The 21,785-nt window shown below is 45.2% G+C and overlaps 1 protein-coding gene across 3 annotated transcripts in view; it reads right to left on the bottom strand.

Annotated features, from left to right (window-relative positions):
* The window catches only part of LOC142582836 (membrane-associated transporter protein-like), a 63,801-nt gene that overhangs the window by 18,944 nt on the left and 23,072 nt on the right, over positions 1-21,785 (bottom strand). The window contains exon 1 of one of the 3 annotated variants that reach the window (XM_075692904.1): positions 11,659-12,052. The exons of the other annotated variants lie outside the window; for them this stretch is intronic. The gene's annotated coding sequence lies outside the window, so the exon portion shown is untranslated. Of the gene's footprint in view, positions 1-11,658; positions 12,053-21,785 lie in introns of those variants that run through there. 3 annotated transcript variants of the gene reach the window in all.

Below are 21,785 nucleotides of genomic sequence, written 5' to 3'. Positions count from 1 at the left end.
AAGTTTGCGGGATGTGCGAGCGCGTGGCAAAGCGACCCTCCTCCCCTTCTAGCGGTGAATCCCTGGTGTCGAGACCGACGCCTGCACGCATGCGCGTCCCTCCGATACTGCAAGCGTGCATGTTTCCGCGCTTCCTCTTTGCGCGTCGGCGATATTCGAATGTAGCCGCGAGGTAGCCCACTTGCGATATGCGCCGTGGCGGCTTCGACGGGCAGAACTTCGTTTAGTATACAACGGAAATCCATTGTCCATTTTTGTCTTGCCGGTCTCCTTCTATATAGCGCGTCTTCTGCCACGCTCTTCTGCGGTAGAACGCACCGTTCGTAAAAAGAAATAAACAACGAACATTGGCCACGAAAGGTGCAGCCCAGAAAAAGAAAAATGACTTGTTGCGTTCGCCACCGGGCCGGCCCTATGCGTCAGCGCTCGTGACTCGACAAAAAGCGGCCGCAAGTTCATGCTTCTAAACACGTTTCACACAGTTTCGCCCGTCGAAGCCGCCACAGCGCATATCGCAAGGGGGCTACCTCGCGGCTACATTCGTATATCGCCGGCGCGCAAGGAGGAAGCGCGGACATATGCACGCTTGCAGTCTGGGAGGGAAGCGCATGCGTGTAGGCGTCGGTCTCGACACCAGGGGTCACCGCTAGAAGGGGAGGAGGGTCGCTTTGCCACGCGCTCGCACATCTCGCCAACTTTTGCTGTTGACTGTACGTGACATGACTGATGAAAAGTACCTGATATGCTCTCATGAGATTGTCTTCCTTGAGGCCTGCATTTCGACTTGAAACCTGCCTTAAAGCCTTAAAGTACTGTTGGCCTGCCCTGTGAGACGGTTTAGGGCCATAGCATTACAGCTCCTTGCGTCAGTGAGAACACCCAGAATTTTAATTGTGTCTACTCTGGGTATGACACGTCCTGTGTTGTCTGTGATTTTAAATGGCAGAGTTTCTAAATGCGCAAGGTTCCTAGCACGCTGTCTTCCCTGTTTATAGAGCAGCAGCTCAGATTTACTAGGTGATAGTCTGAGTCCGGTGCCCTTAAGGAAGGATTATGTCATGTCTACGGCTGCCTGTAGCGTCTGTTCTAGTGCTGCGAGTGACCCCCTGGGGACCCACATTGTGATATCGTCAACGTATACGACCTGCCCGTAGCTCGGAATTTCGGACAATTCCTCTGAGAGCCTGTGCATGGCAATGTTAAAGAGGAGTGGGGACAATACCGAACCTTGTGGCGTGCCCCTGTTGCCTAAATTGTATGGACCGCCTGTGACTATCCCGAGTTTGACCCAAGCTGTCCGATTAGCTATAAAGGACCTCACATAATTGTAAAAATTGCTTCCCAGGTCCAAGCATGAGATTTCATGTAGAATATGTTTATGTGCCACCGTATCAAATGCTTTGATAAGATCCAAACCCAGGAGGCCCTTTACGTCCTTGCTAGGGTCGTCAATAATAGCACGTTTGATCATGAGCATGGCGTCCTGTGTGGATAATGCCTTCGAAAACCTATGAGATTGTGCCTTAAAAGCTCCTGGTTTTCTATGTGTTCTACTATCCTGTTGTGAATAGCATGTTAGGCTACGTTGCCAATACATGGAGTGGAGTAGATGCCAGTAATTTTTTTGTTACAAAGATTTAATTAGGTAACTGCAAATACTTTTCTAACTCGAAACGTACAATCCTAATTATCCAAGTGTCAATGAGGCATTTGTAGGCACAGTCAAGGGACTCCTTACTGCGGCGTTTTCAGTGACGTACACAGTGTGTACAAATTTTCCCGACTGATCAATAAACCCAGAACGAAAGGCAGAACAAAATCCAGAACGAAACTTAGCCCAGAGTTAGCCAGAACGAAATAAACGGAATAAGAAAAACATTTTGTTTTGGGATAGTTATGCTGCCTGCACTGCATTATTCGTCACCGTGTTTTTTTTTGTCATGTAACCATAATTACAACTGTTTAACATATGTATTACTTCCCCCCCACTGTAATGCTCTCTGAGCGAATGTGGGACTGTATAATAAATAAATAATAAATCATGATCGAGCTAGTTCCATATTTGCCGCGCCTCGGCCGAAGTAACATGCCGCGTTTAGTATTAGTTGGAAACAAGCTGTGATAGCTGTTGTCTTGGGGCAGACAAATTGCTCGGATGTCCTTCTTTCTTATTTTTCTTTTTTTGCTACAGGACCTACCACCATAAAAGTGAATTGACAACGTCGGTGCAAAGGTTTAAAGGTGCGTGTTGTTTCGTCCCACTCGCCATGTCTCTCTAATGAGCAGAAGGTAGAGGTGATCCTTGCCTTGAAAGCTGCAAATGGCAGCAAGAGGAAGGCCACAAATATATGTCAATTATGGAAGTGTGGGGGTAGACCAAGCGCATCGATTATCATCAGAAGTTATGAAGGCATAATAGAAACCGGCAGCTTCAGGAAATAGCGGCGGATGACTCCATCTTTGAGTCCTAGCCTACGCACGAATGTTCTAGCATTACGGTCGCAAACCCTCACGCTACCGTGCGGGACGTGGCCGCCCAAGTATCAGTTTCGAAGTCATCAGTTGGAGGGTTCTAATTTCACCCTTGCCATCTTAACAATCACCAATGCTTGGAAGATAGGGAGAATCGTCTAGATTTCTCGAATTGGGCCCCCACGAAAGTCGATGAGTTACAGGATTTTTTGAGCAACATCGTGTGCACAGACGAAGCCTACTTTTGTAGAAACAGCCAGGTAAATTTGCATAATGCACACTATTGAAGTGACTCCAATGCAGACTGGGTAAAGCGCAATCGACACCAGTACAAGTGGTCGTTCAGTGTGTAGTGCGGAATTACGCCAGTGCTATAATCTGTCCCATCTTCTTCGATCACACCCTGACTGAACAGCGCTACGCGGACGAAATCCTTGAAGGAGTGGTGGATGAGTTTTTCAGCGAAGCGCCGCTGTCACGTCTTCCACTTCTGTGGTATCAGCAAGGTGGGGCGCCGGCACACAACAGAAGCAGAGCATGAAACTGGCTGGATGCACTTTTCATGCGCGATAGATTGGGAGGCACGGGCCTGTGAATTGGCCGGCTAGGCCACCTGACCTTATTCCACTCGATTTCTTTCATTGGGGTTATGTGAAAGATCGTGCTTACAGGATTAAGACGGACGTCCGTTTAGCTCAAGGCAAGAATAGTGGATGTTTGCCGTAGAATTGCAGCATCGGGCATCAAGAAATCCACTGAAAATATGATAAAGCGTACTCAGTACTGCGTAGCTGCAGAAGGAGACCTATTTGAACACGCCCTCCAGGCAGCAGCTGGCGTTCGACGGCACTTTCGAATCCATAGACAATAAGGACACACTCAAATCAGATGCTCGTTTTGTGCAGACGTCCAGAGTCTATTACACCAGTGAACATTGCTTCTACTCGCCTCTTCTACGTTGTCTCCTGTATGTCTGTGTTCCAATCGCGCTTCTCCGTTTCACGGTTCTTTCGCGGTCGTTCGCGCAATTATACGAAACACTCCAGCATACTACCACAACACACCACGACAGTTCCACGGAATGCTTACGCATCATTCAGATAAATTCCAGAAAAGATTCTGGAAGGACCTTTTTTTCTTTTTCTTTTTTTGTAGAGACGTCCCGACTGCCAAGCTGGCTCATTTAGAAGTGGCATATTTACTTTTTTGAACGCATCGCTTTTGTCTTTTCTCTACACGTGGGTTGCTTCTCGGTCTGTTTATTTCGCTTTTATTTTTTGCCATGAACCTGTTGTTGCAGCACGGATACACCCTTATGGAAAATAAGACCGTCACTTTAATTTGGCTTTGATCCGAAGCAAGTTTCTTGCGCGAAATATAACTGCGCGGCACACTCCTTGGATGTAGTGCGGGCAAAGCCGGGATTTTGAAACATTCTATGCCTATTACATTGTTTTTTTACGTTTCGTGCGAAGTCAGAGCGGCACTTCGGCTGCGTTATCAAGACCGTTTTGTTATTAATAGGATCAGTCGGCCGAGAGAGACGGATAATAAGTGTGATGCGGAAATGAGAGCAAGGATTAGCCGCGAAGCTGCGAAACTTGCTGTTGGTGCTCCTTCCTTAAGTGATGCGCTGTCTCTTCGGGTTCGCGACAGGCAGTGCAGTTGCTTTAAATTGGCTTATTTGATGGCATTGCTTTATGATGCAGGCGTGATGCAGTCACGTGGTATTTTTCATATTTCGTGAGGTTTCTTTGCCAGTCGAAAAAAAAATGTACGCAATTAGTACGTCGCTGAAAATACCCCAGTTGGTTGTCATTTGGAGGTGCCTACAAATGCCTCATGGAGACTTTCATAATCAGGGTAGTACTTCTCGAGTAAGATAATTAATTGCAATCACCGAATTAAATCTCAGTACTGAAAGAATTACTGGTGGCTACCGCACTGTACGGAAAACAATATGCACTAGGTTTTCCTCACCCGCCATGGTTGCTCAGTGGCTATGGTGTTGGGCTGCTGAGCACGAGGTCGCGGGATCGAATCCCGGCCACGGCGGCCGCATTTCGATGGGGGCGAAATGCGAAAACACCCGTGCGCTTAGATTTAGGTGCACGTTAAAGAACCCCAGGTGGTCAAAATTTCCGGAGTCCTCCACTACGGCGTGCCTCATAATCAGAAAGTGATTTTGGCACGTAAAACCCCAAATATTAATTATGTTAGGTTTTCCTCGAGTAACGCAACTGCTATATTTTAAAGTCTTGATGCATAATAGTTGGGGCACTCTGTATAATTCCCTCAGCAACCGAAATGAGGCCAAGCCAGATTTAGTTGAAGTCAAAATCAACAACAGTCAAACGCAGCAGAGCTTACGCTCGGACTCACAGAAAAGAGAGAGAGAGAGACTGCAGTTTCGTCAGAAAGGCGGAGCAGTATTAGTGATAGCGATATATACGACATTTACCTTAAGGAAGATTACACCGCCAAGAGATGCCAGATTCTTGGTGGTGCGAGAGGACTCAGGCTGTGAAATGGAACTGTCTCCGACTATGAGGTCTTGTAAATTCTCATATAAGGCCGTCACTTCAGTGAACAATTCTTCGAGGTCAAACGAAGTTTCTTCAAGTGCAAGAAGTATATATGTGTATACGGGGTTCGGAAAGCTGGTCGGGCCCTAGCCCAACCCCGGAAAAATGAAAACTTTCCACCTATGAAACTAGAAGAAGCAGAGAAAGTAAATGCCATGTGTCTCATGTCTGTGCGCTTTGGTGATAGATAACAAAATATGTGCATTCAAGTGCAAAAGTTAGCGACCATGGCATAAGCAAGAAAAAGTAATTTCTTCTAGCACGGCCGGGCAACATGAAATAGTATTACTGTATGACGCTGGCCAAGCAGGCGCACGTAGGCAGTACCAGTTGATTCCAGCCTTTATACCTAGGCAGCCAAGAAAAAAAGAAAAGATCAATTTTAGCCGCACTTCTGGTTCTTAAACTTTCGCATTGGAATATACCTATGGCATTACACTCCAAGGGCAGCGGCGTCAGGTTTGTGAACCTGTGGTTAACGTGCTGGCCGTTGGGACGAATGCGCTTATATAGGACACACTGCATGCACAGTTTTGTTTAGCTTCAAAGAAACGCTGGCGTAAGGTACATACAAGAAGAGCTAAATGCATGCAGTGAGAACATCTGCTGTGTGCCGACTGAAAATGATTTGTGTCTGGTGTTCTATACAACAGATGAAAAAAAAAAAAAAGAAAACGTGCTTGGAGCCTTGGTTGAAAAGTACCGCTTGGAATGCAGCCTCCTAAAAAAATTAAATGTCAACAACTCCACGAAGCCTGACAAAAATGTATTAAATACTTGATTTATGACACAAAAGTGTGGGTGGTCGTGCGCTCGTTCCTAGACACATTGCAGTGTAATTGTAATTTTCAATTTTCTTTCGATGCCGTTTAAAATTTTCACCTCAGCCACATGACTATGTAGTGTTCTTTTTGTTTCTGGCACTTTGTGACACGTACAATACAGCCTCCACGACGCTCACAAGCGTCGGAAAAGATAAAAGCGCGCCCGTGAACCTTGACTTGGATAAGCGTCGGTACTGTCGTGTATAGACACAAACATGCATTTAATGGTGCTCGCATGACGGCGAGTTGCTCATGAATGAACATTACACGAGTCGGTATTCAGCGACAGGTGGGTTTACAAAACACGGCATACACAGCACACACTCCGTGCGGAAGTGCGGCACGCATAAATATGAACGAGCACTCGGGCACCGAGGTGAGCTTAGGACAACCACAGGAGATGAGCAGCTGCCTTTCCGCGAGAGATGTTCCTTCATTATTAGTTTGTTGAAGTATATAGACACTTTACTCTAAGGTAGATAGATGGGCGCTTACCACGATAATTATTTGCCTATAACGTTCGTTTACTAAGCACAAGGTTCGCGGCGTGGTGACCGCATTCTGATTGTGGGCGGAGGGCAAAAAATACTGATGTGCTTAAAGGAAAGAGTAGATTGAAGAACTACAAAAACCCAAAATTTATGCTAGGCCATCCACTGTTATTACGTCTGTCATACCAGAACTGCTGGTTCGAGATATCAAATTGGCAGAACTAATATTTTAGAGAACCAATAAAGCATTCAGATCCAACGCACACGTTGGAATCTGTGTGCGAAGCAAAGTTTTCGTGAAGTGGCTAATTAAGCGCCAGGAAACTAAATGGCAGGCGTACACGCGTCTTGTCATCTTACATAACGCATTAATCTCATACCGTGTTTCTATTTATGCACCACACAGGTCACTACTTTATAGTGAGATTCAACGCTTATGTACAGCAATAAGCATCGTTCTCAAGCTGTGCCGAAATGCAAGCAGCAATTCATGCAAACGCACGCTGTGAGGCATCGAGAAAATGACGTCACGAAGACGAAGGCAACGTTTGATGACTGTCGGGAGAAGAATGGTGAGGAGAGGTGCATGTAAAAGAGGAGCACTACACGAAAAGCAATGGTAAGGCTGACTATTATTCTTCCATTTCATTGCTGCGTATGCGGCCTAATGGAGACGGGCGTGGCGACCATGCTCTTGCCCGTGCTACGAGGCGTGATGCATGCGTCGTTTGTTTAAAGAGCTACTTGACGTTGTAATGACCGTTGAATGTGTGCGATTGTGGCCTAATGATATAGGGTATCGGGTTGTGCTGGCAGAAGAAGATAGCTATTTGTTGAGGGGCCTTGTCCAGATCGCCGTTCTCTGGTGGTAGGATTGAACATCAGTCTTTCTCAGCACAACAGGTGATCACCACCTGTTGATGCCCTGTTGTGATCACCTGCTGCGTTGAGAGATCACGAGGTTCGATCCAGACATGACAGAACATTTAAAGCGAGCTTTCTTTATGAACTCTCCCGGACATTACTGAACGTGGATGATGATGATAATACTGTTGCTGCTGCTATTTCTGTTGTCTTGCAATAAAGCCCACACACGAGAAGTTTAAAGCGAGCTTTCTTAATAAACTCTCCTGGATATTGCTGACCGTGAATGATGCTGCTGCTACTGCTGCTACTGCTGCTGCTGTTGTTTTTGTTGTCTTGCAGCATAGCTCGCACACGAGACAGCACTCTTATCCCGAATGAGCTTATGAGCAGCCATCCTATACTACCCATACAGATGTGACAATGGCTGGCTGTGTTTTCTATGGAATGACGAAATGAAGCAACAAACGGTCCCTAAATATCCTCAGTTTAACAAATATACTGCGCCTTTCTTCTTTCCCTGGGCTCGGCGCGCCTGCTGGGCCAGTTTCTCGCCGTGTGTAGTGGGCCGATCCTGGATATAGTGCCGCAGTGGACTGGACTTGGAAAAATGTTTCGTTCTCGGATATATATAAATAAAGTGTAATCCATGGTGACGTCAGTCAGCGGATATCAGTCTCTGCGTCTTGCCGTCTCGCCTGGTAGGCGCGCAGTCGCTATGCTGCAGCACGCTTGGCAAAGAGGACCAGTTTGATATAATTTAATTAACCGCTTCATGAAATCTTCACTTCGCGTAGATACCGACATGTGCGTTGGATATGCAGATTTTTTTATGTTCCATTTGTGAACCATTCGCCAGACAGCAACAACAGCCATGGTCAGCAATAGCGAAGAGTGTTCACAAATAATGTCTCGCTTTAAGAAAGGAAGACTTTCTCGCAAGAGGAAAGAGAAAAAACGAGGACAATATAGAAGCAGTAGCAATAAGCTAGAATCAATTTACATGCTGTTCAGGATCATACGCTATGAAAGTTAGGCGCTCACTTATAGGATTTGGGGCAGACAAATAACCACTTTCGGATGCGTAGGGTTATTGTTCTTAATGTTAGAGGACTGTAATGCATCGTCAAACGTCATTGAATCTGTCTCAACTCGCTCTATAAATCGTGGTGTAATTGAGCAGGCATACACTGTCCGTTTGTTCCCACACAAAATATGTCATCGCAGCAACCAGCTAGACATATGTCGCTTGGATACTATGAGCGCTTGTCTAAACCTTCCCGTCCCATGGCGAAAACTTCGTCCCCTCCTTTCCGTACATCGCACAGGTTATACCTTCCTTATTTCTCCAGTGTAACCATCTCAGTCTTTCTACGGCTTCCTCGCATTTCATCGTCGTCATCAGCATTTCGTCTTCTTACCGCAAGGCGCCCGTTCGAAAGCATTGTCTAGTATTGTCAGCTGCTATCACGAATCAACCAAGCACAGGTTATCGATGACAGTTTCATTGTGTAAATAAATTCGATTTGAATTTTACGATTATCGTTCTGTGCAGTGACGGGAGGGGGGGGGGGAGGCTGCGCGAGTAAGTCAAGTTACCCTTGGGCCGACGCAGAGATCGTGACGTGTTGGTAACCTACACCTTTGAACGCGGGACAGGTCGTCGATGATGCGGCGAATTTGTCGGGGCTAAACTGAAGCGCCATCTTCTTTCCCGAACGTTACAGTGCAATGACGACCATTTGATTTCACTGCATTAATCTAGATGCTGCGTTTTCGACTACTGGAGCATACAAATTGAGGTATATATGAAAGCACTAGCTGCACGTGTTCGAAGCGCAGATTTAGATGAGGGTGAGCGAAGGTAAGGTACACTAACATAAGAACATATTGTCGGGAGCTTCGCAAGTTTATGTGTGCAGTACGCAGTGCGCAGGCTTTCGCACGGATGGGCGTTGCGTGTGCATCGCATTAAATGTTAGTTACGACATGCATGAGTTCAACAGCAATCAATTTTTTTTCTACCGGTGCCCATGGATGTGGTCACTGCCTTCGTGCGCACAAATTTAATCGTGCTAGCTGCGTCTCCTAATTTTATGTGTGCTTCCCGTCATACAATTACTACACAATAACTAGAAGTTACGTCTGGAGCTGTAGTGGTTCAGCTACCGTGGGAATGGATTTGCGCAGTCTTGGTGCTTGTGGCTTAGCACGTTCTCGTGCAGTTATTTAGGGCCCCTCTCCTTTTTAAACCCTTCCTAAATTTCAAAGAGAGCATATGTTTTGAAAAGAAAAGACACGAAAGCGATGCCTTTCTGCTCGCATGTATAATCATTGTGAATTGTTGTGTTCATAATGAATTTTTGATGTTGTTGTTGGAAGTGGTAAATCTTCAAACTAACAAAGCCACTACGAAGAAAGAAGCCCGACGGTTGGTCAAGTTTATGTATTACCCATAATTTCTATGCTGGCTGGACCACCGTATTTGCAGCTCCTGTAGGCACTAGCACCACAATTCCTCTAGTAATTTTTGTATGAGAATTTATTCCTCCGGCGATACGCGCGCGGTATCGTTGCCAATTTTTATAGAGAAGCATGAATTCTTTTTTTTAATTATAACTTTTATTTTGCTCGTTTCGTTCTCTCTCTCTTTCTATTGATAATTTATTTACTGCGAAATTCAGGAAGATAAGTATGCAACCGTAAATAATATGTAAATAATATACGCTGACCGCTCCGGAGAAGTCAGCACCAGCTGTGGATGACCTCATCAGATATTTTGTTTCTGTTTCTGTACGGAGTAAGCGTACTATTCGACGTACCAAGTGGGCAACCGGTTGAGTGAGCTGCGATGCAGTGCATTGACCGCAACCGTCATTTTGTCTGCTGTTTATTTTGTTGCATCGTAAACTTACGCGATTGTATACCTAATTTTCACGAATTCCGCCCGCGAAAGTTGATTACAAAGGTGTGACACGTACGCTTTTTGTTGTCGCGGCATCAAGAATATAACCGTAGTGCAGGAAAATTCGACTGATGCCTCAAACACTATGTGTGGGCAAGCTATACGTAAGAGTTAGTAAAGGCAAGGCACAGAAGACCAGGACCAGTTCAAGCATGAACCAACTAGCCCAAGCAAGAGTTTTACTTACTATACGTAAGACAGTCTGCTCGAGATGCCGCTGTGTTTTCCGCAATTCGCACTTGCAAACAGAAGCAGTTCTGTATTTGTGTGCGTGTGTGTTTGTTCGTTCTATGTTGTCTCTCATCTTTCGCAGCCGCTTTGCCCTTTCCCCGGTACAGGATAGCCAGCCAGAGAAATCTTCTGGTTAACTTCCCTGTCTTACCTTTGCTTTTATCTCTCTATCTGAAAAGCGGCGTCGAAGGCGTGTCAATCGACTCAGTGGCTGCCGACGTGACAGAAGAAAAATGTATTCGTGTGTCACCCTTTTCCTGCAGGTCATCAAGGAGTTCAAGGACGCCGCCGTGGGAGGCTGTGGATATTTTGCTGCGGCTAGGGGTTCTTTTTTTTCATTTTGCGTGCGCCTAAGTACGCGAGAGTTTTTTTTTTAGCGTTAATTATAGGCAGGACGCGCCAACAGGAACAGGACACGAAAAGAACGGATAAGATGTGCTGACGTCCTGCCTTTCCTCTCTCTCTCTCTCTATTCCGCATTGAGCCGGTTATTCGCTAACTGGCGTGCTTATTATGTTTTTTTTTTACCTTATCGATTTCTTGTACTATTGTATTTCGTTAGAATGTGGCCGCCACGTCGGGTAATATAGAATCGACGACTTCGTGGATGGGTAGCGAAAAGGCACGGATACTGCATCACAGCGGGGGCTAAGTCACTCCTTTTTCACCAGTTACGGAAATTAAGAGCTACACATATTTTCCTTTTTTTTTTTGGTAACTGAAGAAGCAGAGAAGTAGTAATAAGACGAATACTTGCAGTAACTGGCCCAATCACGGTGTGTATCGCAGAAAGGAAACGTGTGTAACACAGCTTCGTATCAATCGTTTCTCGCGGACAACGGTGGTAAGCAAGTCTCGTCGACTTTGCTATGTGAACCGCATGTTTTACCAGACAGTGAAAAGAAGACATACGTAACGTACAAACCGGCAACAAATGGTGACCATGCACGCGTTAATATTGTAAGCCGTAGAAAAATCGAGGAACGAGCGTCGACTTCCGAGTTGCTTCTCGATCTTCTACAGAAAAAAAATCTAGTCAAAGAAACAAAGGACAAGAGAGGGGAATTCATGTCATAGTAAATGATGCACCAACTGGCCCGGATTTCAGCTCTCGTGCTTCTCAACCCTTCGATACCTCGCCGAATCAGAAACCACGTGTTCAAAAGACCGCTGGAAGCGTCGGTTGTCATACGAAGCACGGTAAGCGAACGAAGCACTGGACTCACCTTGCTGACATTCCGGGCGGTCCGTAAGTTTCCACTGTGAAAAACTAAGAGCGCGCAAACAACCGGCGAAATCCATCACTTCCAGCCAAACACAGAAAAAGAAATATAGAAAAAAAAAGAAAACGGGTGCACTAGGCCGTACACCGCAAGGCCACGGACCCTCACGCACACACACCAGTCATCGCGCAGGCAACGTAACAAACGAAACGTACGCGCACACAATAAAACGCCTTCTTTCGCGAGCGCGCTGCACTGCCGTGCTTGTGCCCAGAGTCAAACGACGGAGAGGAAAAAAAAAACAACAAAAAAAAAAAAAACGAAGAGATGCGGTGAAGTCGGCGCAGGCTTCGGAGGGCATACGGCCGGTCGCGCGTTGCGTGGAAAACTGCGCCGCCTATTTCAGTGCGTTGCGTTCCGTCTTCTTTCTCATTCGCTCGAGGTGGCGTCCAGACGAGCGTGACGTATATACGAAAGCTAGGATAAAAACAAGAGGCAGAAAACCTGAACGGCCTGCAGCGAACGGTGCTATTACACCGAGAGCGCATCTCGGGCGAGGGTGGGATGACCTTGGAAACGTCCGACCGCCGGCAGTGAAAGGGGGGTAAGAAAGCGCCAAGGTGAGATTCGCGAACTGCCCTTTAGGAAGTTGCGCTTGAAAGTAGGCTTCCCAAGGCGAACCGAAGAAAGTGAGTTTTGCTGCGCGGGTGCATGGTTTGTGACTGTGTTGTAGCTGCAGGCAACGGTTAGCCCCGAAGTTCGACGAAAACAAGGTTTTCCTTGTTTTCCGCCATACCGGCATAGAAAAACCGGCTAGGCTCCATAAAGGAATGCTCTGGCGCACCGTATGTAATGCAACGTGCTAAGACGGTCAGGTTGCGACTGATCAAAGTCATAGTCACACGAAAAATAATTGTATGGTCGGTCTTAATTACATTACTGGCTGTATGATTAAGAACAATCTTTTCTCGTTTCAATGACATCATGCCGAGTAGCAGAGCACCATGGCCATACAGCTTGCGCGGCCGGGTACCTTTGCCATAAACCAAATATACATCATAAAGCACGTGTCTACAGGCCCTTGATTTTAAGGGCCCTGATGAGGCAGTCGTGTTACTTGCCCCGACAAATATTACTGTATCGTCTCCTCGTAACGCATATTTTATATTTATAGTACAACCTCACTAACCATTGCCACAATATTATTAGATACATGTTTTACGTACTTAACAGCGGCAGATTTTCAGTCCTCTTCACAGCCATGATACATCTACCCTTAGAAATAGATTTGTCCGTTGAAAATTCATGATAACTTGCTTGGCGCTCTTTAGTCATCCCTGGCCTTTGCACCACTGAACACCACCGATCCTCATCATACTTCAGGCGTGATCTACATATATATATATATATATATATATATATATATATATATATATATATCTTGAATGACTAGTGAATTCAGAGAAAGAGCATGTAAATTCGTCTTTCAGTTATTTTTTATAATTACCAGCCATATACACGATTATCAGTCACACATGGGGTGAACCATGGTGAATCAAGAAATGACGTAAATATGTTTCCTGAAGTTATATAAAACCTCAAGATGACACAGAACAAATTTATCGCTACTGAAGACAATAATGTTGCCGAGGTTATACACAACGAAGTGCAGTCACCGTACAAGACTTACAATATTCAGTAAAAAAAAGAAAACGTCAGCATTTGTTTGCGACCTTGCAGAATTACACACCGATTTCCAGGGAAGCTGCTTTTCTTTCGAGCAGCTTAAATATAGTTCTAGCTTCCTGTAATTACATTTTTAAAACGTTGCTCATATATGACGGTTCCGTTTGAGACCATGCACACGTGCAACGCTTTCGAGCACTTATCGTTAGGAATTTTTAAGAGCCTGTAATTCGTCAGCACACATTTTGCTTCGCCTGAACATTAACCATAGCGAACCGTAGCATCGCTTCCGCCCCCCCCCCCCCCACCCACTTCCCTTTTTATTTTTGCTAGATCTGATCTCCATTTTGTGCCCTGTTCTCCCAGAGCAGCGAGATGAATTCTGCTTTGTTCGTAAAACACACTGGTAAAGCTGCGGATCGGCTGCATGGGTAATTTACTGTAAATGTCGTATTTGTATACCCTCACTTTCAACTTAGCCTACACATTACTCATAAGGCCATAACGCGCTCCTTATTTTCGCCTAATGTAACCAAGGTACCTTAATTAGTTCACCGAGGACCTGGCACAAACCCACTACGAACATCTTATCACGTATGAAAATAGGTAAAAGAAAACTAGGGTTCAGTAATAATTTGCGACGCTTCTAACTGGACTAGGCACGTAAAAATTTTGTCAGACATGGCACTTACCATGACCACCGCTCCCATTTGCACGAAATATAACCTTGTTGTAACCTACAGCTATATCTTAACAATGGAAAGCAAAGCTGATAGCGGCCATGTCACACAAGACATAATTTTTATCAAAAGCTTCGTTTGATCCAATTCAACTTCTCACAGAGATTTTCATAGCGTTCCCCCCATTTTCGCTTAATTTGATCTTGGCGGCATTTGTAGTTCTACCAGGGCAACGGGTTAAATTCTGCCCCTTTCGTTAGACACACTCACATATATATGCCCTAAAGTGCTTGCATACGTAATTAATTACCACAGCCTCAATTACCCGCCCACTTTGAACTTTGCCTACACATTAATCATTACCTCGTCCTTACTGTCACAAAAAAAAAAAAAACGAGCTGCCTTGTTCAGTTCACCGAGGACACTACGCGAAACAAATATACGTATCATGCAGTTAGAAAAAAGCAGGAATGAGAAACTAGTGTTTAGTAATTATTCGTAACGATTTTAGCTAAGCCAGGAACGTTAAAACCTCGCGACACATTGCAATTAAGCTACGCCCATTCCTTATAAATATAAAGTTTGTCAAATGCAGAGTTCTCTTGAACATATTGGAAATGTAGTTCATAACGGCAGCTTGACACTCTGGAACGCTTACTTATGACTTTTAAAATTTTTTAAAAACCTTTTTCCAAATGCTGTATTTGATTAACACGCATTTAACATCGCACATAAGCTTGGCGTAGCTCTCCCTCTATGTTTGTAAGATTGAACCTTTGCTGTAATTGCGATGATGCCAGAGCAGCGGTGTAAATTTTACCCCGCTCTAAGCACACTAATAACGCTTCGGTCCGTTCATTTGCGCACGTAATTTATTGTAAAAACGCGTATTTAACCCATCTATTTGAAACGTTGCCAGCACATATTACCCATACCAGGCCACTCAAATTCCCCAAAGATGAACGAGGTGCCCTGTTTAATTCACCGTGGACACTTCGAGCCTCGTATGACGAATAAAAGCACGGGGGAAACGAGGGTTCAGTTATTATTAACAACGTTACACTAAAAACAGGTACATGAAAGTATCTAAACGCATTATCCTAATTATCCTAATTTTCACGGAATTTGAAGTTCGTACCTGTTCTAGGAGTCTGGGAAACATTTGGAATAACGACAGAATAAGACCTTGGGGTGCTTGATTCAGTAACTTTCTACAAAAGCTGCAGTAAGCCCACACATACGAAACATTTATCGTTCGTTACTTCGAACGCGATTCCTACTTCAATGAAATAAAAACACCGTGCCTCGCATAGTTTACCGATGAAACCAGGAAGAGCAACTAAATGCCTTGCGCAACGCATACAAGTTGCGAGAAAGCAGGTATTTAGCAAATATTTTCTAAGCACATAAGTAACCTAAACAGTTCAAATTTTCGCTATATATATCAGGAACAAAGTGGCCTCCATTTCTTCAAGATACAAAACCTCTGCATTTTTTCTCGCTTCTGCTAAGGAACCTGTGCCAGTGTGACTATTATGTTGACACAGCCCAAAAATAGAATGGAGAATGTCAGAAGTGACGAATGTCGATTGAAAAAAAAAAGCAAGGCAGTGTTGTAATGGTATTGTAATAGGTCTGCTCATTCAACAGCGTCGTTTTCTTCTTAACCATGAAGCACAAAACAAAAACACGACACAAAAGAAAATCTGAGGGCACCTGAATACTTCTTATGAGTTGGTAATGCGAAAGAATTAACGTCCAATTGAACGCCGCTGAGCGGCCCTTCGAGTTGTGAACTCCTCGCCGGCAAGCGAGCGCGTTGAGAAGCTTGGCGCGTTTTGACTTGGCCTTACCGAGGCTCAGCTAGAACGCACGCGAGAACTAAAGCCCCTCTACACATGTTTTCGCCGACCAGGTTAAGTACCGCCAACCTACCCTCCTCCTCCACGCTCCTTCCTCGCTCACCCCCTCTCACCTCCTGGCGTCAAGCGGTATTTGCATAGTCCCAGCATCTTATTTAGGCGGAAGCTACGTCACTTCCGCATAGAGGTGCGAACATACAACAAGCGAAAATTCAGGAACCAGAAATTCCGGAAGTGGAACGACCGGAAGCGGAAACCCCGGAAGCGGAACTGGTATGAGCGACGAATCAGGGAACAGCGGCGCACAGCAAAGGCTGGCGCTACTTAGCAAAAGCGGCGTTGACGCGTGGATGGAGGGGCTTTAGTGAGAACCTGCGCGGACACGGAACTCGCAGATAACGCAGGCTTTCGAGAGCGAGGCGTGACGTGGCGTCGCGGCAATACCCTTTCTCCCCACACAACACCTCGTACTAACGCGGCAGCAGGTGTCCACTTTCGCCGGCTCCGCTCCGTCGCGCGATCGTGACGTGGTGTCGCAGCCAGTGGGAAATTAGACGCCGTTCCCACAGATGACAGACGCTGGCTTTTTCGCTCAATGGGGCACTTGACGATTTTGCATCAAAAACGGATCGGCTGCACAGGACAACCGCTGCCAAACCAACTCTCCCAACTTTAGTCGACATATTGTAGGTAGTTTTGACCAACATATCAAGAATAAATGGCGATTACACAATGAAATTCGACAGCCTCAGGACGCACACACACACACACAGACACACATACACACAACATGCCATATATATATATATATATATATATATATATATATATATATATATATATATATATATATATATATATATATATATATATATATATAGGGACTCAATCGTTTCGGTATTTGATAATCCAACAATTTGAGGCTGACTAGACTACTTCATAATCCCTCGCCCTTAGGTTAAATATAGCAAAATATTATTAAGTATTCAAATACGATTAGGCGGTTCCAATAAACTGGGCATGATGCAAGAAGCGCAACGTGAAATTTGCTATGGCGGGAACTGCCTAGCGCCAGCTTTTTTCCTCAATCACAGCGTTTATGGCGCACCCCGCTTGTCGTCTGCTACACCTGTTCGCTGCGAGGCACGAAAAACAATCCTCACTGCCAAAAATAAGAGATAGGCAACAAAGAAAAGCATTACTTACGTGACTTATGGATTCACAAAGAAAAATGTGGTCTCAGATGTTGTTGGATTTTCGAGCCTGCAGCCGATTTCAAAAGTATGCGGGGGGGGGGGGAGGGGTTAGGTAGCGTACTTTGCCGCTCCATTTCTGGCAGTGGAGGGGGGGGGTTGAGCTCCCCCCACCTGATCCCTCCTCCCACCCCGGTAAATACGCCTATGATTGTAGGGAAGCTAACGATGGTAGCACCCTCTTGTCCACCCTAAACGTGGGGAAGGGAAAGTAAACTGTGCGGAATCATGCAGTGAACGCCTCGAGAAAAACGCAGGTTCCTTGTTTTCCATTTCAAAGACACTACGTTACAGGGTCCGAGTGTTCGTTGCAAAGGACGCCGTGACCAAAAATTAACACAATAGGGCTCCCAACCTCAAGTTTACCGACGGCCGCCAGCGCCACTCCTTCCCCTAGCGGAGCGCCTCATCACCATCTGTCAGGGGGCCGGCACCATAGAGTTTCAAACAATAATTATTGTATGAAACTCCATGGCCGGCACCGTGAGGCGCTCGCGACGCCCGCGATGTTTGGTGACGCAACCCACCACCCCGTTCCAAAGGGGACACTCACAACATCCATCCGTCCATGCTTGCAAAATTTCTCCTCGAGTCGCCGTTGCTTCGCGATGGCTGAATGGTCGGGTAGCCAAAGAGCCTGGTACTGTTGCGTATTGAACTGCAACCACAATGACAAACGCACCAGGGGCCTGCAGCCGCCTGGTAAACTCTACAGTTTCCCGGGTAAATGGTATTAGCGGTTCAAGTAAGTCGGAAAGAGAGAGATAGAGAGAGAGAGAGGAAGAAACGTTTATTATTGGAAACAGTATTCCGAGCGAGAATTAGCCGTTTTTCTCAATGCTTACTATTATTCGCGGTAGCACTGTCTCTTCGCCTTGTACCTCAGTCATGACAGATTGCTCGTAACGACGAGAATATCCCTGCAGCTTCATTTCGATGCGCTTTGAATGAGGCATTGTGCGTCGGTCGGATGATTTGCCCGTGCGACGCAAATTGGGCTTTATCCTGTTTGCTTGACCACACGCTTTTGTACCGCGCGCATTTTTGTAGTGGCAAGTTGCAAGCAGTTGAGCGCTTTCGCACAGAAGTATGATTTGGTAGCCCATTCACGATAGGAATTCAGAGTGTGCTGTGTGATTTCTCCACGAGTTGTACTGCGAGAGGAGGGTATAGTGACAGGCCAAATCGCTTTGGCTTTCAGTCGTTTTTCAATACCTATGCAAGACGGGCATTTTAGATCGCGATCAAACCCAATTCGGAATAAACTTTGTGACTGCGATCAAGAATGGTCGTTGTTGCGCGGTCCAACATTCCGGATCAAGTTGGTCGAGCTCACCAGCGTGACGATGCAGAATACCGCCTACTTGCACGATCTGCTGCATTCGGATCGTGCAACATTGTGTTCGAAAGTGCCCATTTACAAACACTCTATCCGAATTGGGCTCGATCGCGATCCAAGTGCCTGTTTGACATTGGCATACATTTGCTATGGATTTCAAGAAAAAGAAAGGCGACTTTCGTCTTTTTTGAAAATTGCCACAGAGGAGCGGCTCGACAATGTGTCCACGTCACTAGATCTTGTTTTGTTAATTGTGTTCCTTCAGATTTAGAACAAAAAACTCAGTGCCCTTTTACTCTGTAAAGAAGGATGACCAGAGAAGCTGTGAATGTGAGTCCCTTAATGGCGAACTGCACCTCCGCCGCGGGTCGGCCCGACATTGCACTATCTTCGGGATCGGCCCACGTGCCGTTTACAGAACCATGATATCTATTTTGATGAAGAGCTATTATCTGTAAACTTCGTGCTTCTACTTTCTTTCGGAGTTTCGAATTTTTCAAGATAGGTTAAACAAAGTTCGGGCACTAAATCGAAATTCCGCTTCCAACAGACACTAGAATTTAACTTACTCTCTCAAATGCAACAAATTTCATTAAAATCAATTCAGGAGTTATCTCAGAAAAGCGTTTCTGCGTTTTACATGTATCTGAATAGGCCTCGTTGGAGTTGGGCCCGAGCTAAAGCTCCCTTTTAAACAATTTGCCTAGGGATCAAATACATGAATAATAACTGTATCGTCATTACCAAAGATGCTGCAAACGAATTCTTCAACGCTACGCACTGTCAATACAAGCAAAATATGTATTTTGTCATAGAATATTATACTCGTATGTGCCAAAAATTGTGCCCAACATAACTGATGTCAATGCTTCCATGTTTTTGTCTATTTACCAAGTAAAGGAAATATCACACGAACTTTAGAACTACATCAGTTTGAAACCAGCAAAGCAGTGCATGCCACTGATATGAAAAATGTAAATGCCATGAAATGAACAAATTGAGGACAAATATGTTAATGAAACTTTGTCATTCAAGATCCTTGTTTACATGCTTCTACATATGCAACGGCCAGTGAAAAATCTCAATGACGATGTCATTTGTTCCAATGTATTACGCAGGAGCAGCTGTAACCGGTCGTGTATCGTGAGTAATTGCACCGAAATTATAGTAACAACAGAAAGCACATATAAAAAGCAGGAGTTCTGCAGAATATAGGAGGACGAGTCAAATGAAAGCGAGCCAATGCGAATATATGACAAACGGGGTACTTTATTTAAAAGTAGCCTCCATGAGCATTTAGACATTTGTCCCATTGACTAACGAGTCGCGTAATTCCCGTCTCATAAAGCTCCTTGGTTTGTTGCTCCAAAACGTCTGCAACTGACTTTCACGTCATCGTCCGAGACGAATCTGGTTCCCTTGAGCTGTTTTTTCTGATTGGCCCAAAATGTGGAAGTCGCAAGGCGACAGGTCTGAGCTGTATGGAGGATGTTGCAGCGTTTTCAGCTTGGACTTTGCCTGCAGTTTTGTATTAACCACATCAGCGACGTGTGCACGGGCATTGTCGTGGAACAAGATGGCCCCATTTGTCAATTTTTCACGTAGTTTTTTCTTGATTGCAACATGCAGCCGATCCGGCCTTTCACAATATCGGAAACAATTGATAGTCTCGCAAGATTTAGCAAATTCTATCAGTAATGGCCCCTGACGATTGAAAAATAAAAGACAACCACACCTTTCCGGCGGAAATGACGGCCTTTGCTTTCTTTGGGGGTGGTGAATTCGAATGTTTCCATTCTAAGCTTTGCCGTCGTGTTTCAGGCTCGTAGTAGTGGCATGATGGTTTGTCTCCGATTACAATTGCAGACATGAAATCGTCACCCTTATTGTGATACCGGATCAGACGAGTAAAGGCAGCACCGAACTTCTCCGTACTCTGGCGGTGGTTCAAAATCTTGGGCATCCATAGCGCACACAAGAGCCGATAACCGAGATGTTCATGAATTATGGCGTGAACGGTGACGGTGAACCGAACCGTGACTGATATTCACACGCTCTGCCAGTTCATCGATGCTTATCCTCCGTTCTTGAGTCATCAGCTCATCAACCTTTACAATTTTGTTAGGCGTGATTGCACGATGGCTTTGGTGCGGTCTGGGATCTTCTTTGCAACTTTCACGTCCTTCTTTGAATCGTTTGTTCTAACGCTTGATAGTGGCCAATGAAATGGATTGTTCAATGTTCAATAGGACTTATTCAAGCTGCTGACGCAGCTTTTTTTCTCAGAACCTGTCCATATTCAAATGCATATTGTGTATGGGAAATAAAGCACTTACTTACTTACTTACTTTACTTAATTACTTACTTTACTTACTTACTTTACTTACTTACTTTACTTACTTACTTTACTTACTTACTTTATTTACTTACTTTACTTACCTGCTTGCTTGCTTGCAATGTACACGGAAGCCATACGGTCACTAATTTCTTTTTGGGAAACACCTTCAGCTGTCAAAAACCTCACCGCACCACGCTGCTCAAATTCTGGAGCGTCCATTACGTCTCGCAGCCATGTTCAGCCCAGTGTATGAGCGCATTAAAGAACATTTATCCTCACACCTGCGTGTCACTTTTGTAAATGAGAGATGCCTGTGTGCTACGCGCAGGCCTTGCAGATAATGAACAGAACCAAAATTGCGCAGGATGGGTGGGCTCACTTTCATTTCACTCGCCTTCGTACATTAGAAAGGCGAAGATAGAATGGAATATACAAATGCCAAGATACAGCTTGATAAAGGGTAAAAAAGTGCCACTCGAAACAAAGTTCACTGCACGTATGCACAAAACCTCGCAATAAGATATCTAAACGTACGTATAAGTCTCCTATAAATCTACGTATCTAAGAAAAAGTCACGGTATATAATGGGTCAAACAAGGCAAATAAACATGTTGCGCAATCACAGATTCACAGAATCCTAGATCCCTCCCCCATTCCATCCAATCCCTCCGATGTATCGTGCGTGACGGAAAGCGGCACGCTTGCTCCTCAGTTTTCTCCCTTGCGCACACAAGACTTAGCCAGCATCGTCGTCTCATCCATTCCAGCGCCCCATCCTCCTCATTACGCATTCACTCGTACATACAGCATGCGGCGCGCGGTCATGATGTTATCGCCCTTGGACTTTATGCGGAACATGAGGGTGACGGCAACGGCAGGAATGCGCTTAGAGTGTCCATATAATTGCTACCGCAATAATATAATAAGAGTATCCGGCAGCTGAAGCGCCCCATGGCCCCTTACTTTCCGCAA

The sequence above is a fragment of the Dermacentor variabilis genome, chromosome 5, assembly GCF_050947875.1.
Source record: "Dermacentor variabilis isolate Ectoservices chromosome 5, ASM5094787v1, whole genome shotgun sequence".
Taxonomy (NCBI): Eukaryota; Metazoa; Arthropoda; class Arachnida; order Ixodida; family Ixodidae; genus Dermacentor; species Dermacentor variabilis.
Note: the sequence above shows the minus strand (reverse complement) of the source record. Positions and strands in the feature narration are given on the sequence as shown.